This window comes from Melospiza georgiana, chromosome 12, assembly GCF_028018845.1.
Source record: "Melospiza georgiana isolate bMelGeo1 chromosome 12, bMelGeo1.pri, whole genome shotgun sequence".
Classification (NCBI taxonomy): Eukaryota; Metazoa; Chordata; class Aves; order Passeriformes; family Passerellidae; genus Melospiza; species Melospiza georgiana.
The window spans coordinates 14,039,204-14,057,665 of NC_080441.1; positions in this window are offsets into that span (position 1 = coordinate 14,039,204).

Here is an 18,462-nt window from a genome sequence, read left to right on the forward strand (position 1 = left end):
TATTAATTTAAATCATGCTATTAAAAAGAGCAACAATGTGTAGCCCTGTTGAAGATGTATATCTGTGTCAAAAAGCTCTGACACGAAATTCCCACTTTAGCTTGTTTTAGGTTCATCTTCAGCAGCACTACAAGGTTTAATCCTGAAACCAAACATAACAAATAAGAACAATCATGAAGAGGGATGAGGCAAACACTTTCCAGCACTGGAGTTTTTCTGATACCACAGAGTTTGGTACCATTGATCTGCCTGCTTCAGAGACACTTTCCTTTATGTGAATATGCAATGAGTGTTTGATGAAGTGAATTCCTGGCTCTGCCTTTTGCTTTTCCAGGTGGTCTCACAGGACCTGTAGCAGCACATGTAGGAGTTTCCTTTTTGATTGGCTTCTTGGGTTTGTTTTTCTGTGAGTGCAGTTGACTCTGACTCTCTTTAGCTAGAATATGAGTGACTACTGATATCAGGTATTTCAGTGATCCTGCTGAGATAATGCAGCCTGCTTGGAACACGGTGGTATTAAAAATATTAAAAACTAAAAACAACAAAGCCTTTCTTTCAGCATTCCTCTTCCCTGTTTTTTTTTTTTAGAAAGCCTGGATATATTTATCAGGACAGTTTTCATTATCCTCCAGGGGATGGCAGGCTGCTGTCTCACCCTCTCAGCCAGGTACAGCTCACAGCATGCTGTCACACTGGGCTGTGCTGGCAGCCTTGCCAGGGTGAGCAGCAGGAGCCGGGCAGCCTTTTTGTGCCCATGGAAGGAAGCAGGCTTTTTCTTTCATTAACGAGCCATTCTGTGCCTTTGTTCCTTTCTCCAGCTTAAAATTTATAGGTACAGTTTGGGAAAAATAAATTATTAATAAATGCAAATTAAATCCCGAGTACTGTTGTTAAGGCAGAAATATATTACAGATATCTTGCAGGCCATTGGAGGTTTCAACTAAAGAAAGAATATTACTGAAATTTATTATCAAATATAAATACATAGGCCTGAAGATTAGCCATTTCCCATCTAGGTTTAATTTTCCAGAGTATTTGTTCATTGTGGTCCATATTAAGTTGACTTTATAGACTGGCAAGTGCTTAATTGCTTATTTCCCAGATGGATTTAGTTCAAGCTACTTTAACCACGTTTGTTTGGAATTGTGAATTTTACAGGCATCTCTACCTGATGTGTAATCAATTTAAATTACTTCAGCCTTAAAAAACAGAGTTTTTACCTAGTGTGTGCTTGTTTTCTTTTCTTTCTTCCTTCCTTTCTGCCTCCCTCTGTCCTCTCCACGTGATGCAGTATCTGAGGAGCTCTCAGCAGCACACAAGCAAGGAGCTCCCTGCAGTCCCGAGCATCTGTGCTGGGATTTGACCCAAGGGGCTCAATTCTGTGAAACAGGCAGGTAGGGAGGTCAGGATAAGAACTGAGCGTTCAACTAGGAGTATTATCAGGTTTTTTTTTTTTTTGTTTTTTTCCAAAGGTCTGTGGCTGCCAGAATAACTAAAAAAGCATCAGGGTCTCTTTAGAATTTTCTGCAGTGATTATCTGAAAACACATGATTCCTGCCTGGGTGGTTGTGTTTGAAGGCTGAAAACAACACAGGATATTGCATCCAGTAGCTCACTATGTAGAGAGTCTTTGAATATTTTTAATTGATATGTAGGGAGGGTTTTTGTTAGTGGAATAATCACCAGCCCTAAGAGCTAATCAGTTATTGGGTATTTCCCAGCATGCTGTAGTTTCATTATCAAAAAGACAAAGTAATATGGTCTAGTAACCTGATGACATTTATAAATGATTTACTGAAAAAGGATGCAAGAATATATAGTGTGGATTCTTCAAAACATGATAGCTTAAAAAGAAACCACCAGCTCCTTCCCAAACATGCCTTTAGGTTTTTCCACTCATTGAGCTCTGTACAATTCCTGCATTTAACCTAGCTTATAACCACAATGTGCAGGACATGAAAAAAATAAATTGTATTCTAATACTAATTTTTTAGGTTTTGAAAATACATATTTTATTGGGTTTTTCCTTTATTTTTTTATCTAACCACTACCACTAAATTTTAATATCCAAGACATGGTGCTCAGGTGCTGTCAATCAGCATAACTGCCTTGCCTCTGCTTCTGCCAATTTAAGCCAGCTGAGATCATATTTTTTACAGCATTCTTTAAAAAGCGATAGCAAAACATTTCCTTTGTGTTACCCTGAAAGGTTGCACCGCATTTTATTTTTCTGAAGGTGTTTGTAATGGAGCATGTGTCACCCAAAACTAATTGTGTCTCCAGTTTGGGTTTTTGAGCTTGTGCTATAGATCATATTGGGAAAAGATTTCAAAACTGCCTGCGAGTTTTGAAACCTGATTTCCATTTCAAATTGATGCCAGACTTTTAGTTTCACCTGACATAACCATGGCACAATGTTATTTTGAAAACTTGCTCTGCACTCACATTCCACCTCTCATTTAAGATTTCAGCAGGAGTTTTGTGGAACAGCCAAAGGACCACACATCCTTGCTGAAACTCATATTTGAAACAAACTTATGACTTATACCCAACACACACTTTGTCCAAATACATTGGATCTCTCATTATTTTTCTTTTTTTTCCTTCCAAAGAAGGAGTGGAGAATCTCGTGGTTCATTTCTCCTCCTGCCCTGCTTTTTACAGTTTCACAGAGCCATGGGAGCCGTGGAAGTGAACCCAGCCAAGAAGAGGTCAGGGCTGGAGGAACAAACCACACCTGGGACTGCATTTCTTTTCAGCAGATGGTAGCCATGCGCTGCTCAAGATGACAGAGCTGTCTTGCTGCATCCACGTGCAAATGGGATGATTTAGGGCATCCTTTGGGCAGTGAGGAGAGGAAGATGTAGAATCCTTCAAGCTGAGGAGGAAAAGAGGCCTCAGTTCCCCATTTCCCACCTCCTGACTTGGTGCTCTGTCCAGAATGATGCATCCTGGAAGAAAATCACAGTCATTGGTACTGATTCTATCTCTGCTTGAGAATAGAAGGACTGATCCTTCTGCTTCTTAAACTAAGAGCAGTTTTAGGAAGATGATTATTCTGGAGAGCATTTTGGAGTCAGGATCCTGAGCAGTGGCCCCATGCAGCCCAAGGTAGGCTGTTATGTTTTGGAGAGAGGATTTATCTGTCTTTGGTTGAGAAATTCACTGTTAGCAAATCCAGACTATGGATTTGTATATTTTTTTTTAGAAGGAAATGTCCTAAAATCTGAGGTATGGCACTACTTGATTACAGACAATGGTCCTGCTTCTTGTGTCTGATCTGTATTATTTCCTTGCATTGGAAAAAATGCCAAAATTTTCAGTAGTTATTTATCAAGGTAATAAAGCAAAGCAGCCAGCCAAAGTGCCTGAAACATGAAGAAAGGAAATTTTTCCAGTTGGCTGAAAAGACCAACTTTTTTAGGGCTAGGGATAGTTGCCCTTTATTTTTTTTAGGGCTAGGGATAGTTGCCCTTTATTAAAGAATTATAGAAATGTTATTAGCCAAGAGTCCAGTCCTCAAAAGTTAAATTATTCCTTATCTGGTAGTGATTTGGGTTAGACTATCAGAGAGATTATGAAGGACCCTATTGATCCACACCTCTTTTTTTCTTTTTCCTAATTTTTTCATACTGCATCATAAACAAAATAAGATGCATATAAAATTGCCTGCCTGATTTCTGACATGCCCCAAGTAGATTTGATTCACCAAGGTCTTAGTCTATCTAATCTGACAAGAGTCCAGACTGCTTTATGCATAATAAATAAAGGCATTTGTGATATAACACAACCTGTGTTTGCATGCCCCGTGCTGCTTTTCTGGGACACATGGAATGTTGATGCCTTTTGGACTTTTATATTGTTTTGGATTTTTTTTTTCCTTGAGATAATTGTGCTCAGGTGGCTGAAGAAAAATACAATTATCTGACATGACAAGCAGAAGCTCGTTTGAATCCTAAATGAAATGTCAGTCAAAATAAATGACAGTGTTATGGAGAGATAGTACCCTCATTATGGCTGAGGTTTGAACTGGATTTTCATTATGAAATGTTGATGATGGATACAAGACTTTTAGAACCCAAAAGGGAACCTTTATAATCCTGGTAGTCAGATATGTGGGCAAAAGCCTCTTGCAGGTAGGGAGGGTAATCCCTCAGGTGCTACCAGGATGAAGGAAGCACAAGGGCTTAATGAAACTTTCAGATTCTGTTTAGATCAAAGATAATACTTGATGTAGTGTGATTCTTATTCTTCTGGATGTGATAAAATGCTTATTCAGCAGCCACATAATGTTATATAGGTATGTGTTGTGTTAGAACATTGTTTAAATGTTTGATGTTGTGAAGTAGTTTTGTGTTGGTTCTTCCAAAATAGATACTTGACTTAGTGCAACTCTTTTTATGCTGCTTGAACTTGCAATATTTTCACTGTTACCATAATCGCAGCAAACTTTCAGTGTTAAATATAGCATCATAAATCCACGGGGTTTTTAAAAAATGTTTTCAGTAACTTTTTATTATTTTCTGACTGAACATCAATGAGTTACTTTACATCTGTTATGCAAATGTAGAACAGATCTGAAGCAAATATTGATATTTGTTGTGTCTTACCTGCCATCCATAAAAGCGAGTGACTGAACATCAGAGAATCAGGACTGATGGCTTTTCCCATCAGGCTTGGGAACCCTGAATCTCTGGGTCTTGTAATTACTATCTACAAACTAAGCATGTAATAAATTCTCACATAACTTCCAGAGCTTGTTACTGTTGTAATCAGGAAGAAATCCTCCTCTAGCATAGCCATAGTGTTTTCTGTTGTTTCTAGAATTAAAGTTACATTTCCATTGCTGCTAGAAAAAGGACAGCAGCTGTAACATGCAGCAGGGTGAGGCACTAACAATGAGCTCTGTGGTGTGGGCTGGAAGTGATTCCAGACAAGGTCTTCATGAGAGTGTTAGCCATCATAAGGTGCTCAAAGACTGTACAAGTTGAGAGGGATTCAGGGGGAAGAAATGAGATTAATTTGCTGACAATTGACAAAAGATGTTTTGTGTTCAGCTATGCGGTACAATTGGATTTAGGGAATAGGTTTTTGATTCTTACTGGGGGATCACAGTGGTATTTATAGAAGCTGTGTTCTGTTGGAAACTTTCCCTGCCTGTGTACTACCCTAAAAATTCTTAATGGAAAATTCAGTTTTTCAGGCTAGAGCTATCCAGGAACTTCTTTGGAATTACTAGCTGCATGTGTTTTGGAGCCAAACATTTCGAATATTTTTTCCCTCTTAAACAACTTGCCATCAATTGCCATATTGGCTGGCCACAGCCACTCCCTCCTTTTCTTTTGTACCTCTATACCCAAAACATCACTGCTGAAAGGTGCCTGCAGCCTTCATATTCCACCTAATCAGGACTGATTCCAGCTGCTTTTGACAGTGCTGTCACCATTAGCAGTGGTGATGACTTTTCTGTGTGTGTTCCCTGTGATCAGGCCCATTTGGACCCATTATTAAGGTTTAAGGATTTTACAGCCTACTTCCCTTCTTAGATTCCCTTGCTACACATTATCCATCTGGCCTCCCAGAACTGCCTCCCAACAGTTCTCATAACTATGCCAAATTTCTGTTCCCATGGAAACTGTTTTAAGAGTGCTTTAAAATCTGAGAGGTGTATCATTTGCCATCTAGAATGGGTCATATTTCCATTTGCTTCGGTCTTTATATTTTCTTTCTTTTTATTACTGGTTAGTGTTGCCACTTGTCCTGAACAAGACGAAAATCATGAGTTTTGGACACCAGTCTTGTATCTCAATTTCTGCATTTTATGTTGTGAAGAACAACCCTTAAAGGGTTTACAGGTTTTTTTTTTTATTGCATCTTTTAAGACACAGCAAGGAAATCACACATTAATAGAAGGTAGAAGAGTAACAGCTTCAGAAATGTGCAGTTTTACATTCTTTAAAGTAGATTTTGGAAACCATTAAAAATGCTTTTACCACCCATGATTAGATAGGTTTATTAAATATGAAAGGAATTGTTCTGATGGCATCTCAAAGTCTGTGCAGTCTATGCATGTACAGAGTTTGCAGGCCTATTTCACAAAAAGGTTTCCAAAGTTATTCAGCTTTGAAAAATCTTACCCACCAATTCCATGGAAGAAATAAATCTTTGTTTTCCATTCACAGGAAAGCAATCTGCTGCATTTGTTTAATATTTTCCAGAAAGAGATTAAATGCTGCAGTAGCTGAGGTCTCCTCAACCATTGCGCTACACCAATAAAATCCCATCCCCAATTCCTCTCACGTAGCCACAGGCTTGGGACTGAAGAGGGAAAAAATACAAATTTCGAAGATGTTGTTCACTCCTCAAGAGAGCAAAGGTGTTGACTGTTTCTGCACTTACATGTTGCCATAAGATGCTATTTGTAGTACGCCATAAAAATGTCATGTGTCTTCTACTGTCTGCTGACACCTCTTCTGTGAATTATTTACATATATGCAGGGTTCAGAGAATGTTCTCTGAGGATTAGGAGGGCAGAGGTAACCTGTCATAACAGTATCTCTATTTGGACTTATTATTAAAGGGATTTAAGTTGTGAACTATTTCCTAGCAAACATAAAAATGCTGCTCACTGCTAGAACAAAGGTTTGCTCAATGTGCTTAGTGGGCAGAATACTAATTTTTAGACCATTGCTGTTTCCAGAACCTCAGTTCTTCCCATAGAATCTTTCTTTCAGAATAGCACTTAATCAAGGAGTTGGATTAGAGCCCAATTAAAAGGTGCTATGGGGCTTATGTATGTGTTTAACTATTTTCCTGAGCAGTGATGGAATCAGGAATCATAAAGCTTTTGCTAAAGCTCCAATTGTTGGAGCAATCTGTTCTATGCACAGCTTTTCATTAAGGATGCAACATGGGAAATCATAGGCATATTGGATTTGCAGAGGTTTCAAAAGCTGATTTACTACTTGCTTTAGCTAGAAAAAGTCAGACAAAACAAAGTACTTTTCTTTTTTCTTTTTTTTTTACCTTTAGCATCTTTTACTTAGAGCTGAGGTTTTTCCTTTCCTTCTTCCTGCTATAGTTTCTTTTACAGTCAAATTTCTGCTCTCCTCTCTTCTGGTCTTCTGCCATAAAAAGGCTGAGGAACCTTCCTACTGTAAAACTCATTTTATGGAGAGATTCAGAGACCAGCCTCACTGTAGTTACATTTCCCCTCAAGCCAGTTGTGTTTTAGTCCTTCTTCTAAAAGATCAGAATTTAAATATGCTTTTCCCTTGGCTCTTTCTTGACAGTCTCAGCCCTGAAATAAACTATAATAAAAATTGAGAGATATTCTATTGTTTAGCATGAGGTACCAGTAGAAAGGTAGAAGACAGTGAAGATGTAAGCTCAAAATGGAGTTTGCATACTGAAGCAGATACTCTCTCATCTCAAACAAAAATAAGTTGTACCAGGATTTCTCATGTCTTCAAATTGGTGCATCAAACTAAAGGTCAACAACTGCTATTTAATCTGTCAGGAACTCAGGGTTTGATATAAATCTGAAGGGCAACACAATACATATAATTATTAACCTTTAAAAATTTGTGTAAACAGAGAAAAATAATGATTCCAACAACACCTGAGTAAAATTAGGGGTTTTCATACCCACCACAAAATGTTAAATCTGAGAAGAAGGTAAAATCAAATGTTTTCCCCCACATTTGGAAACAGGGAACAAAATTACGTGAACTGCCTATTGGACAAATGCTTTAAATCCTTTGCGGGGAAAAAAGAAACACAAAAAACCACTAACTTCATGGAGCTTTAAATATAGCTAATTAACAGAATGAGGCAGGAACTCTTAAATAACAGGTGCAAACAATTAAGTAATCACCCAGGCTGTTGAGAAGGATAAGATTTAAATAAGATCCAGCCTGACTCTTTGCAGTATTGTTGAGGAAAAGAGCAAGAAAGAGATGGATCCTTAGAAATGCAATATATGCCCTTTTTAAGTGGGACAGGGGAACATATGCACTTGTTATCTAAAGGAATGGGTGATGGGTAGGAGGGGATTTGGGGTCCAAGGGGAGTCCCAGATGCACAGATTGCATTTCTGCATCCTGTCCCACACTGCCCTATAAACATTTTAAGCATGCCCTACATGCCTGTCCAAGTTTGGGAGGAATAACTAAAAAATAATTTCTTAATAAAAGCACAGGAAGAGCAGGTGTGGGAGGAAAAGTGCAGTTGGTGAACCCCAGTCATGAGTCAAGATTAGTTACAGAGCCTGATGGGCATTGCTGGGGGAAATCATCTCTGAGCTGTCCGTGTGGGAAGTGCCCAGGAGCAGGGAGCAGCATCGAAATGGAAAAGTTAATTGATGGACTTGCCATAAGGCAAAACCCCACAGTATGCATCTGAAAAGAGCTGAAAACCTTTCATTCTACATTTAAATTGCAGTTTACAGACTTTAAAGTCCCTTTCCTATGCTGCAGCTGTATCTGCTTTAAAAAAATATTAAAAGATGCAAAAATGTAATAAAACCAGTTCATATGAGAATAGTTGAGAAATTCTTGGTAATATACAAATGCACGGGGAGATCACCCAAGTGTGAAAATTAAATTAGGAATAAAAGTTGGGGGAAGGAGAAAGACTTCCAGCTAAGGTTAAGCTAGAAAAAATTCTTTAGAGTAAAAGGGAGAATGCATTGCATTCACTGACACTTGGTTGGGCACCTTGGTGGGGGAGTGGAAAACCAAAACTACAATAGATTTTAACACTGAAATCCCACACTGAAATTGCTGTGTATTACTATTAGGCAACTCAAACTTCTTAATGAAAATTAAGATCAATTTTAAAAAGTATCTTCAGGAACCTTCCTTTCAGAAGTGACTGGTGTCCTCATCTGCTGTTTTGGTTCAGTATTCAATGCCCAGCATTTGGGCTAATTCATATTGTACAGCAAATGCCCTTTGTGTATGAATACACATTCCTGGAGGCCTTTTTTCCCTGCTCTCAAGGAGCAAAACTGAACATATAAAACCAGCATGAGTGTATAGGGCTCATGGGTGGGTCAGCCTTGTGGAGAGGGTGTTCTGAGCAGCCCCATGAGAGATGTCTCTCTGTGATGCATGATCAATGTGATTGCCTGACTGTATTCCAGCTTTGGTGGCAATCCCTAGGTTTTCCAGGCAAGACAAGTCTCTGACCTGATTCAGGCCCTGCTTGTAGGAGTCAAAGGAGGTCCTGAGTTCTCAGTACATGAGCAGGGATGCCACTTCAGTTGTGGGTGGTTTCTTACCATTTTTTAGCAGAAACACAAAAGAAAAAGTTCAGTTTTCCCAAAAATGATCAGTTGTTCTATCTCAGCTGAGTGCTATATTATGGAAGGGGAAGATGAAATTGGGAAATGAAAACCTCTCCCCTACCCATGGGTACTATACAAACCAGTTCTCTTCTGGTTTTCTGCAGTGCTGCAGATGTGTAATGTGAATTTCTGTGATGAATGGCTGTTCCTGAGCCCTCTTCCCTGACTCATGGAAGGTGAGGGCTGATTTCCTCTCTCAGCCTTCTCCTTTCTCTATCAGCTCTAGCAGGACTCTGATGCCAAAGCAGCCCCTGCACTGGAGCTGCAGTGCTGGTTGTGGCTGTGGAGGGGAAGGCAGAAGGTGGAGGGCTGGTGGAACCTGGCAGGATGCTCTGTGCCAAGAAAATAAATCACTAAAGTCAGCACTGCTGGACAGGCTGAGTATTTATTGCAGGGTTCACACTCTGATATTAAATACTACTGCAAAACCCCTGCAAAGGTTTCACTTTGCAGACCACCTTGTCCTGCCTTAGCACAGACTGGCCATTTAACTCCTGGCCATTTAAATACATTTAACTCCTTAAAGGATCAGAGCCTGAATTCCCAACAGCTTCAACCACTGCCAGGGGAAACAACCGTGCAGTAGTCAGAGATTAAGATTGAGAAGGTGGCATGCCAGCAAGGGAAGGAAAATAAAGGGATTCAGAGCTGCTTAAAATGGCTTCTCCTTCCATTTGAAACATGTTTACCCTGTTTGTGTTTGGATCTATTTTACAGAAATGCAAATCTGGCCAGAGATTTGGATTCCAATGTGCATAAGATATGAATCAGAGCTTTAACCCATTCCTTGAGTAAAACTGCTGTAAATATGACAGCATATTTACCTCCCAAACATTTTTTTTCTTCATTTAGACAGATTTAATATAATTATCATAGTTGCAATTAAAGAATAGTAGGTTTTCTCATTTAAAATACTGCTTCCCTTTTAGCGATGGTCATAACCATGATTTAGGAGCAAATGCTGGGAAACATTGATAGTCTATAGAACAAGAATGCATTATCATACTGCAATTACATAAGCATGAGTGCAAGTGTATGACAAATGGCTTGGAATAAATTGTGGGTAGAAACCTCTTCCAAATAAGAAATAACCACTCATAAGTAGCACAGCTAATTGCTTCTATGCCCTACCAATCCCTATGGAATAGAATCATAGGAAAGAATTTAGTAGTTGCATCAGCTGCTCTGAATTCAGAAAATAAAAAGGAAAGCTGAAAATGAGATAGAAGATAAAAACTGAAGTGCCATGAAACCACAAGTATGTATGGCCACAGTATGTTGTTTTGTTGACTTGATTGTGACATAGCTGTCCCCTTAGGGTGCTGGTGGATTCAGCATAGTTGTAGCAGTTATGTTATAGGAAAGTGATTTTTTTTTTTTTTTTTAAGTATGGCATTTAAAGAAATAAAGTAGAATCTCATGTTTTTTCTGCCAAAGTAGGACTTTCAGGAATTGTTTTCAGTGGGCCACAACAAGGTTTTCCACATATGGGTTTCAGTTTTTTGTTCAGAGACATTTAGTTACCAAAACTCCTAAAGCAACATGCCCTACTTGTCACTCCTGCCTCAGGCTGAGGAAGTTAAGAAAGCACAAGGAGCCTTTTCCTTTGCTATTCCATGTACCTGGTCCGACAGCTTTTCCTTGGGATTGTGGCTGAAGGCAAGCAGATGACTCTGAAGGACAGGCCAATAGGATCTTTAGATATGGAAACATTTATTATGAATATTTAATTTCCAGATATCACCTTCATATACTGCTTGAGCAGGGAGGTCTGATTGCAATGATGGGAATGGAGGAAACATCAGATTGCTGTCCAGAGCAAAATACTGATCCCAGGTGAGTGTCCAGCCAGTGGAGTCTCCTGTGCCAGCTGAACAGTGCCAGTAATGGCCATTTCCCAAAAAACAAGGCAGACACATGCCAAGATTCAGCCTTTGGCTGTCTCCCTGTGGGGCCAGCCAGTTTTTCCACCTGGTCACCACATGGTAATATTGGAACTGATAGAAGCAGCTTAAAGGAGTCAGCTACCCACAGAAGACTGTCATGTGTGTTGTGAAATTCAGTTGTTAAACCCATAAGCCTCCCATAATACTGTCTAGGAACTGGGAGGTGTTTGACTGGCTTCCTTGTATATCATTTGTCCAAGCTGAAAGAATCACAGTTAAACACAAGCAAACAAAAGCAAAGAGTTCTCCACTCTTTCTTTTGGTTGTTTTGGGGGTTTTTTTTTTGTGTACAGCATTGAAATTTGTAGCTTATTTGGGCCTATAAAAAAGGATATGCCAAGGAAAGAGCTGTGCAAGACTCCAAGGTGATTCTGAATTACCCCCAACTTTCATTTCAGCACAATGAATTTCAAGGACACTGAGTTCTGGCAAGTTTGGAGATTGCATGAACATAAAATCACATGCAAAACCAATTTGACTACTTGAGTCTCACCTGGATTGCTTTAAAAACCTTATGAAATGGCAAATTTAGCATGTTTTGACACCAGAGTTGTAAAATGAGTAAGATTTAAGTGTAGCAGGATATTAGGTTGAAATTCCTGTAAAACCAAGACTGAACAGGGGGTGTCTTTATGTGGTTTCATATTTTGTTGCCCACATGGTGGATTTTTATGACTCATGTTAGAATACTTTAGGACACTTCATGTTTTTAAATGAGATCAATAAACAGAACAGCCTGGCACAGTCTAGGAATGGTGGTTTCAAAGTAAATGTCCTGATTAACATTGTTTTAGCTGAAAGATGGAGCGACACTAAAGTCAGATATTGCATCCTTCTATTCTTTGGTATTTTGAAGACTGGGAAGAGGCTGGAAGAGCATAAGTTGGAGGCAGTGGTGGCCTTTTAGCCTTGTTTTCTTTTTGTTTATTGGCTTCAGAGGGGTTGTTCAAGGGAATGTTTGTGTTTTCAAATGAGAGGGGCTGTGACATCATTGCCACTGAAAGCAAGTCAGTTAAACAACACCTTTGTAAATGCCCTTAAAGAAAAAATTCTCTCTCAGAAATTTAACTGAGAGTTTGATTTATACATCAGAGAGCAAAAAAGATGTTAACCTTTCAGTGTCTTTATTCTGCCCCAAGCTGTATTTGGTTTAATTGATTGCCTCATTGTGTGTTCTGTGAGTAGCTGGCAGTCTCCTGCTCCTGTACCCAGCTGAAGGAAAGAATTTAAGCCTACATTTGTCAGACAAGCCTACCAGTGCCTGTTTGAGCCTCTTGTGTACAGCTCACATCAGCTAAGATAATCTCTCTAATGTGATGGAAATTACTTCACCTGACAAAATCTGCTTTTGGCAAGGTTACCAGAATGAAAAGTGACTGACTGTGAAAATATGGATAGGAGCTGAGGCCATATGTCTCCAAATAGTTTAAGGAACTCACACTGCAAAGAACAAAAAGGATGGACTGCAAGAGGGGCCAGGGAGATGAAGCCAGGCAATATTAGGCCAGCACTGTGCTGATTCCAGGGGTGGGCTCATACCAGAGTGATCAGCTGGAAGCAACACCTGGCAGATCCCAAGCATTGTGCTTTCCCCAGCACTCAGGAGTCCGGAACTCAAGGGCAGTGTGTCTGTCTTTGATGCAGCGTCACCAACAGGGCTGGTGAAAACCAGCTCTGCTGTGGAGAGCTGTCTCTAGCTGCTCTCATAAAAATAGTTTGTGTATTCTGGCTGGCCTCACAATTAAAAAATAAAAAATTGAAAGAACAAAAATAAAAATGGCTTGATGCTTCAGACTTAAATATACAAAATTATATCTAAATGCCAAGTGCGTCCCTCTTGAGATGCAAGCACTAGACCTGGGCAAAATGAGGAATTTTCTGCTTTCTCCAAGGACTGCACAAACCACTTTAGTTCCTAATGCTGGCTGGAAAAGCTTTGATAATAACAGGAATCATGGGATTAAACACTGGTTTTGGTTGGAAAGGACTTTTAAAGGTCATCTAGACTAATTCCTCAGTGATGAACACATGATGGTATAATGGTATAATATGTCTGTTGTCTGCTGTTGAAGCCCTGAAAGGTACAAGTTATTCTTGTTCATACTACCTTATGGCTGTCCAGAATATGCAATTATTCCATGTAGCAAGAGAAAAGAACTGGGGAATTATTTTTCCCCCTTTGGAATGATTGGGAAAAGCTCCAGGACTTATTTAATTCCTTTTCTTCTGCAATGGGGGTGGACACCAATCAAGTTCCATAAGATAATTAATGTATGCATTTGTTGGGCTATTTTATTTCCATTTATACCTGAGAAGTCAGCATATGTAATGATGGTTTAATGGTTTGATGAATGGGGAAATGCATAGCTCAATACTTGGCTCTACAAATCCCATTTGTTTAATCTCTTGATGAGTAATTATTTCATGATTTAACTCCTGAGTGTGTGAATCAAGAGAATCACAGGTTGTATTTGATATCTATGTAGTATTTTTGGAGGTAGATGTATAAACCTCTGAAATTCTGAGAATTCTTGTGGCTTCCCCAAATGTGGCAGCAGGCCCAGCTCAGCCACCACTCTCCCAGCAGAGCTTGGCTTCAGTGTCAGGACAAAAGCACTAACAGCTCCTGGCTGATTCAAGTCACAAGCAAATTTCCTGCTGAAAACTGTCCTCTGCATTCTGGATTGACATCCCAATAGAAGCAGCATGCAGTACATGGAACAATTGAGAGAGTTTTGCTGGATGTGCCTGAATATTGGGATTATAGAATTAGATATTTGTTCATTTGATTTAATCACCCCCTACCCCCTTTTTGAGTGTGTGGCAAAGAAAGGCAGACAGGAGAGTGATTTTCATCTAAACTGCAAATGCAGAAGGGTGACCTTTAAGGAAGCCTTTACAAGAACTGCTCTATTAGTCCAGCACTGAGGTCCATCTTGTCCAAAATCCTTCCAACACCTCCAAGCAGGGACAGTAAAACAGGTAATACCATAAATATGTTATGTAAGGAGTGATTTTTCTCTGCTTCCTTTCCTCCTGTCAGTGGTTTGGGGATGGGGAAAGAGAGATGATGTTTTTGACACTTCTGATGAAGGAAATGTGATGTTGACCTACTTCTTCTAATAAGGACTTTGTATTTTCAGCTTGCTTGTAGTTTTGTTGAAAAGTTCAAAGGTTAAAAGTGAATAGAACATTGAAGGTTAGCACACTGATCTTGAATAAAGAGAAAGGAATCCTACATCCTTACTGATTGTTAATGCAATAGTGCCATGCCCCTTGTTGGTATTGTCAAAAACAAAGCTAACAAACCCTCTCATCTCCAAAAGCACAGAGTGCATAATTCCTAGTGTTTATATTTTATATCTGATACCTTGAAGTTCCCTTATTAACATGCTGAAATAAATGAAAAATAGATTTTTTTTAAGTCTTCTATAGCTATGAGTCCCCTACACAGGTGGGTTTTGGATCTTATTTAGCAGAAAATTTTTATATAGTTCAACCAGAATCTCCTGCTTACTGTCCTGGACTTGTTTCTGTAATTTTCTGGACTTGTTTCTGTAACACTTACATAACTTTTCCAATATGAAGCTGAGAACTCCCTGATTGTCTGAGTGAATTTGAATGTAGCATAAATTGGTTGCACTTATCACATATTAGGGATTGCATAGTGTTTTCTAGACCTAGGACAATAACTGTGCTAATATTATCTATTAATCATTCTGCAGTAGCTCCAAGGTACATCCACAGAAGACCAGAGCTTTTTTCCTGCTACGTGCTGCAAAAATGTAGTGAAAACTGTGCAAATCTGATTTTTTAAAGCACAAACAGTATTTAGTATTTGTCTTCTTTGTGGCTGCATCATGTTTTAAACTGCAAAGAAATACATTTTCATGTATTTTAATGCTGTCTTATTATTTCCTATTTCTATATCTCTTTCTTCAGGGCTTTTTCATCTTTTTGCTGTCTGACACAATAACTACTGTTTCATTTTAAAGATGAAGCTAGTGGGATCATAAGTATCAGTACTTTTTCTGGAGTAGTGCTATTGGATGCTAATTTTTGTTTGCTTACCAAATAGATGCAGGCTGGCACATTTTGTGCATTCAACCTTTGTTTTTACTTTGATCCTGAGACTGAGTCCTGCCCAGGAATCTTATCTTCCTTGCTACTCTGTTGTTTCTTGCACTGAATGGATTTTCAGGCTGCAGAAGCAGAGGCATGCAAAGATGTTGTTGAACATGTGTGATTTAGAGCACCTGTCATTCTTTTCAGTTCTGCTTCTGTCCTCTTTTATAAAGTAAAGGCATATAATCAACACACAATATCAGTAAAAAAAAAAGCACACATGTAAAAATACCTATTTTTGTTTCTTTTCAAGTATGAAGTACCAATGAAGCTGATGTGACATGATGATCTGAATTTCAGTCTGGGTAATCAACAATTTGTCAGATGTTTACACTGGATTGGGATTGAAGTATCATCTGCCCTAAAAAGGCATGAAAAAATGCATATTTTTGTAAAGGATCTGTAAAGTAGGTGTGAATCAGAGGGACTTCATAGCATTATAATTCTGTCTGATAGTGCTACAGCAACAAACAGTAAAACCAGCAGATGGATATAACTATCAGTCTGATTTTCTCAGGTTGTAATCCTGAGAAATTAAACCATCAAACAAAGAGAAATTTTACATGAGATTTCTGTATATCTATAAACAGTCCTTAAATTGACACAATTAATAGTTCAGATCAGGGACTTAATGCAACAGAAATATCCAGATCAAAGTAATTCACTATAGTCTAGATTAAACTCCTGAATGACAGTGGGGAGCTGTCCATGCTTCTGCAGAACCTTGTCTGTTGTCTTGTTTAACAAACTTAAATTCAGATTTCTTATGGTGTACTTGGACTAGCAGGAAAGTGGGTTTTATTTCTTTATGTTAAGGCTATTACAAAGCTGTAAATGTTTGTTTTTTTTTTTTAGCATGCAGAAAACCACTCTATCACCTTTGCAACTTTAAAAGGTGCAACCCCATTTCCTGTAAAGGAATAAGCTCTTGAGGTGTGCACAAAGCAATGATGCAGCCCTGTGAGCTGTTAGGGAGGGAAGGAGGGAACCAAGCCATGGTGCTTTGCTGAGCATTTCTTTTCTCCCAGCTGCAGCATCCATCCCTCAGAGCAGAGGCTGCTCTCTCTGGGCTGAGGGAGGAAAGGTGACCTGGTCACCTGCCTGAGCTGACACAGCACAATTAGCCCAGCTAATGAACTGTCACAGGATGACAAACTCCATATGTAATGGCCACAGCAATTGCTGAGCCTTTTCCAGCAGGTTCATTGCTGAAACATCCTGGCTTTTGGGATGTTCCTTGGCCACAGCAGTGAGATCTGACCGGACACTGATTCCTGTCCTGTGTAATGTGTCTGTCAGCACTCCTACCCTGGAGAAAGCAATGCCCTCCTGGCAGGGCCAGGTTAGAGCAGAGCATCTCAGCATGCTCTGGGTGCTGCTGTCAGCTCCCTGCTGCCTTTGACATCAGAGGCCAAAGGGGAGCAGAGCCTGGCACCGCTCTGCAGCTGCCAGCAACACCCTGATGTGACCATGGCTGGGCAAACCCAGGGTCAGCAGGGCTCCCAGGGATGATGTGCAGCCTCTCTTGCTGGGACTGAGCAGCTCACGGATGTGTCTTACAGATTTCTGAGTGAAATGTGATGCCCTGATGTTGTGCTGGGATGTAGGAAAGCGTTCTTGCTCGTGTCGCAGGGATCGCACACTCAGCTGCTTAGAAAGGATTTTGAGAAAAGAAATCTCTGATGGTGAGATGAAAATACAAAGCATTCTTCCAGCTGGAATTTCTATTAAACTAAAAGTTGTACTGGAAAAAAAAATGCATCAGCATATTCCATTTCAATCACGTACTAAGCAAAGGCTAGATAGTAATTTGTTTTGAAAATGGAATTCTGAATGAAGTTATCTTTTCTCTAATGAAAATAATAGCATGTTTTGCCAGAATAAAATAATATAAATATATTATATATATAAAAAGCATGTTTTGCCAGAGGTTTAGGGGTTTTGACCTCCTCTTTTGGGGTAGCCATTTTCAAGCAAATTGACCTAATCTAAGTGGTGACAAATATTAATGGCATATGCAGACATTTTAAAGAAATAAAAATCAAATCCTCCTTTGGAAATTGCACAGTGAAATCATTGGAGATTAATAAGAATCAATCTGGACCAGTGATTCCTCAGGGAATAAGTGTTCAAAAAGAATATCCCAATAACCTTAAGTTAAATAGATTTTGGCATAAAATAAAATTTTAATTTCATAATAAATTGTATTATTTTCTTGGTCCTGAATTGAAATGAACAATTACAAAAATTTTTTTGTCAAATAAATTTAAAATATTGAAGGGGATCAATTAAATATTTTTGCATTATAAGAACAAAATACTTAATTGTTTTTTCTTTTTAGGACTTTTATTCTTTTAAAAAAGTAAGTTACTTGTTTATATATAAAAATTAAAAAGGGAAAAATGAAAATGTAGGTTTTTAAAGTACTTTTATCTTCTGAATACAATTTCAACAGGATTAACATTAAATTTTTAATATTTATTTTGTTAAAATAACAACCTTCTTGATCAGGTTTTTAAGCTTCTAGACATTTCATGCCTGTATTTTATTATTTAAACCACCCAGGTCTGAGCTCTATTTTAGGGCTTTTATTTTTGTTTATAGAATCTATCAAAAAAAACTGCCCGTAAATTCACATATTTTGAAACATGACAATTATTTCAGGAATGTTGACCTCAGAGGGTCAAGTTTTCTGCTGATGTCAGCTGATGCCAGTTCACCAAAGACAAAGCCTCTGACCCAGAGCTGATTAGGGCTCTGTATCCTGGAATTTCAAATAAATGTTAGCAGGTTTCCTGATGAAACCTCTTTATTCCTTGAGAGCTGGTTGCAATTCACATAAATATACACTCTAGTCAGAGAAATGCAGCGACAGAGGAGGCACAGGGGGGCTGTGACAGCAGGAAATGTCCCAGGCTCTGTTCCCTGTGCAGAAGGAGCAGCACAGTCCCAGCCTGTCCATGGAGCCCTTGGTCTGGGGAGAGCCAGCAGGGCACAGGGAGCTCCCTCTCCTCTTTCAGCAGGGCAAAAGACACTAAAATA